Source organism: Magnolia sinica, chromosome 15 (genome assembly GCF_029962835.1).
Source record: "Magnolia sinica isolate HGM2019 chromosome 15, MsV1, whole genome shotgun sequence".
NCBI lineage: Eukaryota > Viridiplantae > Streptophyta > Magnoliopsida > Magnoliales > Magnoliaceae > Magnolia > Magnolia sinica.
In genome coordinates this window covers 34,542,021-34,550,608 of record NC_080587.1, presented here as the reverse complement: position 1 = coordinate 34,550,608, position 8,588 = coordinate 34,542,021, and the positions used below count along the sequence as shown (strand labels likewise).

The window sequence follows — 8,588 nt, the reverse complement described above, 5'->3', positions numbered from 1 at the left end:
GTAGCCATCTAATACATTTTCCATTTAGCTTGAGACCAACATGCCTTGGAAATCAATCACATAAGTTGAATACTGAATCTATTGCGGCCCCAGATTTGATATTTTGGTTTGCTCCAATATCTTAGTGCTTCTCTATTTTTAATTTTTAAATTCATTTATATATAAATGAAAAATCATACATTAGAAAGTAGAGAAAATGGTGTAATATCCTGCCACAAGAGCATGTTCGACAAATTAAGAAATTTGGCATGAAATATGTATGCTATTAAATGCGAGACCAACTGTCAATAAAATTGTCATGAAATATGTATGCTATTAAATGCAAAGTTTTTCATACATTTTCTATTGAGCCTCAAAATGAAAGGAGAATCTCACTAGTACTGGAGTGGACAATCTCTACTCACCTAAATTAACAGTGTTTCTCATGATACTGGACTATTTATTGCTTGTCGACTCTATTTGGATGACCAAACTTTATTGCAAAAGTGTTGTCTCACTCGGTCAGGATGGTAATATTATCGTCCAACAAGTGCCTAATTATCAAGGTTTCACCTATATGACATTGAACAGGTTGGCTCACCTTGAGGAATAAATGATGAAAAAATCGGTCTGATCCACTAATTGGCTGGTTTGAACATGTACTCCAACTGGATTGATGGTTATCCAACGTTTTATGTGGTCAGGACCACAAGATGAGTTAGATGTGCTATTCATAGTGGGGCTAACTTGTCGGGTGTGTGGGATGTTATACACATGCTGAATGTGAGAGTTAGGAGCTTGTGGGATGATAAAATCATCAAGTATTGACCATTCAATTCCAGGCATACCATTTAGAAGTAAATTAGCATTTCAAGCATTTCTATTAATATACATGCACCATTCAACACTCTAGACATTGAGATTTGAGGTTTACTAGCCTTGCATATGTACTCTCTCTTGCACAAAAATCAGGTAAGGTCTAGTCATGCCAGGCGGGATGCCCCTATGTGGACATCAAAAGAATGGGTGGTCTTAAATAACTGCCAATGATTCCCATTCAAAGTTGATCTGGGTCCCTCATAAGTGAATCCGTGGCTTCCATTCTATAACAGATAGTGAACAGAACCATACGAGTGTCTATATCCAAATCTAATGTATCTCTATGAACTCAGTCGATTAAAGCCTTAATATGAGGCTATCAGGTTAGGGACTTGCTCATCGTGGTGGGTCGGGCTATCTGGTGTCTCTAAGAACTTTTTGATTAGAGCCCAATTCCAAGCCATTGGGTTGAAACTTGCTGATCTTGGTGAATTGGGCCTGATCTAGTGGAATGGATTTCCTTGTTTTCAATCTTTCAATTGCATGATACTTGGAATGCATGGTTTCTTCTCAAGGTTTTGGTTCCTCTATGAAACTAGCTATGTGCCAACATGTCCAGTAGGGTCAGCCAACTATGAAAGTGAATTAAAAGTATATACTGAATTATTTTTACTTCTAAATAAATTTTCCAATAAAATTGCACAAAATTAACTGCCAAGATTTTGAAGCTCTCCCAACATTATTGTGATAAGCAGTAATATTGTGAGATTTTCAAAACCTCAGCAATATCTGTCGCAATGGGTAGACTCCGTAATGAAGCTCAAAATAAAGAATCGCAGCATTAACATAGAAGGAACAAGAAAGAAGCAAGCATTTCCACATTTGAAAGATAAAAACATGTTTATCAACCCAACAGATAATGATCCATGTCAGTGAAGTCTTCAAAGGTCCCAGCATTTGCATGATTCGAGCATTCAAACCCGAAAAGAAAATATGGCATCCATTTGAGCTCTCCCCCATAAAGAACAGTTCCAAAATCACAGTTCATGAAGTGGTCATGTTTTCCATACTTTCTTCCACCAAGAAAAGATTCCAAAAATAGAGTGAAAAAGAAGAGGAAACCACATACACAACTTCTATGATCGTATGGATCACTCCACCGATTTAACTGTCATAGCCACCATCGACATCTGCTGCACTCCGTTTCTTGTTGTCCTACTCTGAGGGGTTCCCATTTAATTCCTCGGGGTGCTGGTTGTGGTGGCGATCATTTGCATGGTGCTGATGGTGTCGATGGTGGTGTCCATGCCGATGATGACACCTCTTATGCTTTCTTGGTTTGCTTGAGTCCTCATGGTTGTCGTCAGATGACTTACCTAGGGACCTGCTCCTCTGCTTATGCTTGTGATCCTCAGAATCTGATGATGTGAAGTCTTCCGCGCTTGATCTGTGGTGGTGATGGTGGTGGTGGTGGTGATGATGATGTTTGTGGTGCTTCATGTGATTTTTCCTTGGGATTTCACCATCTTCATCGCTTGAGGACTCCAATGAGCTGGAATCTGTTCTTGATGAATGGCAGCGTCTTTGTCTCCTCCTGTGGTTGCGCTTCTTCCTCCGGTGATCTTCCTCCGACCCACTTCCATATTCATCACCGCTGCTATCACCACTTGAGCTGGAGCCCCATTTCTTCGATTTCCACCTAGATTTTCTGCTTTCACTGTCATCAGAGTTGTCCGCGGGCCTTGAACACTGGGTCACCTATTAGTGTGAGTTTTTCTATTCCTGCTCCCTTGATCGGTTGCATATATGATGAGATGTATGGGTTTACGGCGTCTAGGGTTGATTTGAAATGTAGGTTGAGACTGGCTGATCATGTTGTCGGGTTGATTGCAAACGTGGATTGGGATTTAGGGTTTCTGCTGACTCATCACTTTGATTGTGCTTATCTCTTAGATTATGTGTTGATGTATGTAGATCTCAGATCGGGATTAAGATTTATTGCTATTAGTACTGATTTATCATGGATTTGATGGATTTGATGATTCATGGATATATTTACAGTGAATGTTAATGTTGGTATTTGGATTGAAATTCGTAGATTTTAAGATTTCTGAGGTGTTTGGATGTCCCCTCAAATGGCATATTGGGGGAATTACAGTATGTATAATGCATTTTTCCCATAGATGGTGTTTCGGGAATGGTTGGGACATATTTAGAAAAATGGTATTTGTGAATGAAGCTGACATGATTCGGTCCTAAAATTGCAGCTGCAAAACTGGAGGCATTTTGGGTATCACAGTTTGTACAATGTAGTGTTTGTATTTGGATTGAAATTGTAGCAGTAAATTGTAAGATTTATGAGGTATGAGGTCTCCTCCCATGGCATTTTTGAGGGACTTGCAGTCTGTTTTGCTGTTGTTGCCTGTAAATTGTTTAAGTTGTAAATGATTTACAGAAATCATTTACAACCTGTCCTGTTTGGCTTTAAAGCTATAAATGATTTACACGTAATGATTGTCTGTGTTTGGATAGTCTGTAAATTATTTATATCCTGTAATTGGATATTCAAAAAGGGGTAAAAGCATCCTTCAAAAAAAAAAAGACAAAAGGAAGAAGAAAAAAAAAATCCCTTAATTGGATATTCAAAAGGGGGTAAAAACATCTTTCTAAAAAAAAAACAAAAGAAAGAAGAAAAAAAAGAGGAGGTAAAAGCTGTAAATGAAATCCCAGTTTTTGGCTGGGAAATCTAAAGGGTAAAAGCTGGAAATCATTTACAGGCACAAATCAGCATCCAAACACCGCCTGTAAATGAATTCCCTGTAAATCATTTACAACTAGCCCCATTTACAGGCATCCAAACGACCCCTTAATGAAGTCTTCTGTTTTTTTGACTGTTTTCAACCTGTATAAAAATGCCATTTGTGAGGGGACAACTTAATTCTGTCCTAATACTGGTGTAAACCTAGATGCATTTTGAGGGGCATTACAGTCTGTACAATGCTGTTCTCCCCCAATGGTGTTTCGGGAGCTTTTGGGATCTGTTTAGAAAATGCCATCTAGACAGGGTAGTCAACATGATTCTGTCCTAAATAGTGGGCAGAAAAGTATGTTCACGCTTGAAGTTTTGCTGTCTGTATTTGGACAGTGATGCATTTGTTGTCCAAAATGTGAGGCTGTCTGAACACACTTTTAGGATTTCAATTTTGAGTTTGATGTTGGCCAAGATCTATGCCTTTTGAGTTGTTACTAGAAAGTACAGAATGGTTTCATGAGTTTCATAGGTTTGAAACTGTTGATCTATAGTTTTTTATTTGATTTTCTTTGTTGATATGTGTGGATGTGGTTCTTTTAGTTTTTTACTTTATGACTTCCTGGCTGTTTATGTGATGTTTGTGTTGTATATGCTTCATCTGTTCTTGGGATATCAATGATGAATTTTCTTTTCCTTTTCTTGTTTATGTTTGATTGTTGTTTAGGTGCCTGTGGGTAGGGCTACCCTCGGCCGCATCATGAATGTCATTGGGGAGCCGATCGATGAGAGGGGTGAAATAAGTAAGATTTTTGTGCCCTTGCTGAGTTTCATTTATTAATTGGAAAATGCTGTTTTATTTATTGTAATTTTGCTTCATGCACACCATGTTTTATATTGCTGTTTGGTTGTCCAATAGAGACCGACCACTTTCTGCCCATCCATCGTGAAGCTCCTTCCTTTGTTGAACAAGCAACTGAACAATAGATTCTTGTGACTGGAATTAAGGTGTTCTTTTCTTTTGACATTTTTTTTATATTCTATCTGATATATTGAATGTTTGTTATTTATTTCTTAAAACTGCACGTATTGGAGAGTTCCAAGTAGTTGACTCCCTTTTTTGCATGTTTCACAAGCATGGCATTCGGTGTTGTTGGATCTTAGTGCCTATTTCAATGACTTTGAATCTGACTTTGTAACTATCCAGGTCGTGGATATGCTTGCACCTTACCAGAGAGGTGGAAAGATTGGGTTGTTTGGTGGTGCTGGTGTTGGGAAGACCGTGCTTATCATGGAACTGATTAACAATGTTGCCAAAGCTCATGGTGGGTCACGGAATAATGGGGAAGCCCATTTTGAATGCATCTTTGATTTCTCTATTGCTTACTTTAAAATTTTTTTTAAAAAAAAATTAATTTCATCGCATCAGGTGGTTTCTCTGTCTTTGCTGGTGTTGGTGAACGTACCCGTGAGGGTAATGATCTATATAGGGAAATGATTGTGAGTGGTTTTTAAGCTTGGAGAAAAACAGGTCTATATCATTACATCTTATTCATGATTTTTTATGATTGGCACATCCATCCGGTGTTCATTATTCTCATAGGTTATGCATTCATTCTCTTCATCTCTGTTTCATATGCTGCAGAGCGAAAGCAAGTGTTCTCTTGTGTACAGCAAATGAATGAGCCCCCTGGTGCTCGTGCTCGTGTTGGGCTGACTGGGCTGACTGTAGCTGAGCACTTCCGAGATGCTGAAGGGCAAGACGTGCTTCTCTTCATTGACAACATTTTCCGTTTCACCCAAGTAAGTTGCCTTATTTATGAATTTTTTGAAGATTTGGTCATCCTTCTGCATGGTATTATCATAATGAGAATTTTCTTTTTCAGGCAAACTCTGAAGTGTCTGCTTTGCTGGGTCGTATCCCATCTGCTGTCGGTTACCAACCAACATTGGCTACTGATCTTGGAGGCCTGCAAGAGCGTATTACCACAATAAAGAAAGGTTTCATCACCGCTGTCCAAGCTATTTATGTGCCCGCTGATGACTTGACAGATCCAGCTCCTGCAACTACCTTTGCTTATCTTGACGTCACGACTGTATTGTCACGACAGGTTTGTTTATTTCTCTACTGATCCTAAGCTGCTGCTTCACAGAAGGATTTCTTCTATGTTTGGCCCCCCATATTTTATGGCTGTCTTCTAACTGACCCAAATAGCTGGGACAAGGCTATGATGACACTGATGGTCGTTTTCTACTTGTGCCCAGATCTCAGAGCTTGGTATCTATCCTTCTGTTGATCCTCTTGATTCAACATCTCGTATGCTTTCCCCCTGTATTTTAGGACAAGAGCACTACAATACTGCTCGTGGTGTCCAAAAGGTTCTCCAGAACTACAAGAATCTTCAGGATATTATTACAATTTTAGGAATGGATGAGCTCAGTGAAGATGATAAGTTGACTGTGGTTCATGCCCATAAAATTCAAAGGTTCCTGAGTCAGCCATTCCATGTTGCTGAAGTGTTCACAGGTGCTCCTGGAAAATATGTTGAATTGACAGAATCCGTTGCCAGCTTCCAGGTAAGGAATAAAGAAATTCTGCCTCGTTGAATGGGCATTTATTTTCAAGTTTTCTTTTTCTGTCTAGAATATGAATATTAAGAAATTTGGACCAGTGGAAGATTGGCGGATAACATTAGCGTATCCTCATCCTTCTCTGTTGTCTACATTTAATGTATATATTGTTCTAAAATGTTACTTGTAGAAGCATTGTAATTTCATTGTATGTGCATTATAGAGGTATACAATTACTTATAAGACAAAAGGAAGAAAAAAGAAAGAGTATAAAGTTCCGATGTGGCTCTTTTCGATAGCAATGAAAAGAATGTCACTGCTAAATTTTGTGATGATGGGTCACACCAGCAATATTGCAAATGCTAAAGTAGCTCTAAGTCGGGTCCATACTCCATCATCACCATGACTAGTCATATCCATGGAACATTTTTCTCTCAAAGTTCGGAGTTACTCGGGTAGCATTTCTTGCTAAAAGTGGTGTCTTAATTGCCTTAGAAGATTTGTAGTTGGCAAGCTAAGTGACTGTTGAACACAACGTAGGTCCCGCCTGCATTGCGTTCTGATGGTGGCAACAATACCTTTTATGTTTAGTATCACTTAGATTGTAGCCAAACCTGATTTTGGCCACAATTATTTAGTTCTGTGACTGCACCATCTACAATAGGGCCTCCAGATGAATGTACGGATATTAGAGTGCTTGATGACTAGCTTAAAGTATACAAGCTTTAATGTTAAGCTTCAGTGACACTTTTGTTGTAGCAATTGCTTTTTGACCACACCTGACAGTAGCCAGTGTAGGCCTGACAGATAATGAGCTTATATATTGGCACTTTGTGTTGGATGCTTTACATTCCCAATTTATTAGTAAATTATCAGTTAGTGTGTTGGCCACAGACAATTACTTACCTTTCACGGACTTGTGTTGAATCTAATTTTTTTCCTAGTCAAATTGTTTCATACACAGCATACAGATTTTATTAATTTAACACTTGGCTCTTCACTTCTTATCATGTCTTTTAATGCACATGGTTTTGTCATGGTTGACAGGGTGTTTTGGATGGGAAATTTGATGATCTTCCCGAATAGTCATTTTACATGGTCGGAGGAATTGAGGAGGTCATCACTAAGGCTGAAAAGATTGCCAAGGAGTCTACGACCTAATGGGCTGGTTTTCCTGTTTTAATGAATAATTTGATTGATACAGTCAATGCCTGTATCCAAATTTGCATTTTTGAGGTCACTGCTATTTGGCTTTCCATTTTCGTTTTGACAGGATTGTGTTAGTTTCAGGAAAAGAGCGATGGCTGGCCCTCAGGGGCGCCTCCTTTTTATCTGAATAAAAAAGAAGCGGACATGTTCATAAGTACTTGTGTTGGATCATTGAATCCCTTTCATATGCATTGGCTTCTGGTGCCTTTTTTGTTTTGTACCAGTCGGTTGGATGTTTTATTGGTGTAATTGTTTTTTTAAGCATAACTGATTTCTGTTGACAATTTAGACAATGCAGAGAAAGGGCTGGGGCTGGGCCACCCGATGACATCTATTGCAGGTCAACGGCCCAGCTAGTCAATCATGTTACTATCAGCTTCCATTTGAGATATGCTGAAACCTTCTGTGAAATTCGTTATTACGTAGTAGGTTTAGCAGGGAGGTTTGCATCTTTTTCAAAGTTGTGATCCATCCTTTCATGTAATGGCCCATCTCAGGATGGTCTATGATCATCAAGATCTATTGTGTTGAAATCTGATAGATTCCGACCGTTGTTTCAAGCGAATGTTTACCTTGTGAGGGTATTGAAACTTTGATAACCTGGCCAAGTGGTTCATCGAGGTTGGACCTTACCTTACGGATGAGATGCGTGCATCACCACATGTTGTGGAAGGAAAAGTGATTTTCTTATCTTGATTTGCAGTTGGGTGATGGTGATAGCTTGGCTGAACCAGATGGTCCAATGGGTATCTTACGCCTGGCATTTGTTGTGACCGTTGTGTAACAGCAAACGCTGTCATCAAGCAGCCAAGCAATAAAAATGTGTGAAGTCCAGATGTAAACATAACCATGGTGTTTTCTTTTCAAAATGTGCACTAGATGAAACTGTTGCATTGTAATGCTGTTACGCACTTAGCTAACTAGATCATTCATTTTATAGGCTATGTTTATCTTTTCAACCTTTGGTTTCTCCCATCATCTGCCACGACAAATCAGAATCGGTAATTGGCCATGATAATTGGCCTCGATCGATAATCAATAATCGGCCATGACGAATCAGAATCGGTAATCGACCACGATAATCGGCCTCGATCGATAATCGGCAATCGGCCATGACAAATTAGAATCGTAATCTGCGATGATAATCGGTAATCGGCCATGAACAATTATAATCGGTAATCGGCCATGATAATCTCCTTGCCCGGGTATCGCCTCGGCGTGCGAGACGCGACATCAGAACCGCGACGATGGCGCTGTCGCA

The 8,588-nt window shown here is 39.3% G+C and overlaps 1 pseudogene; it reads left to right on the top strand.

Annotated features, from left to right (window-relative positions):
* Positions 1-2,370: 2,370 nt before the first annotated feature.
* On the top strand, positions 2,371-7,543 carry LOC131226908 (ATP synthase subunit beta, mitochondrial-like; annotated as a pseudogene).
* The last annotated feature ends 1,045 nt before the right edge of the window (positions 7,544-8,588 follow it).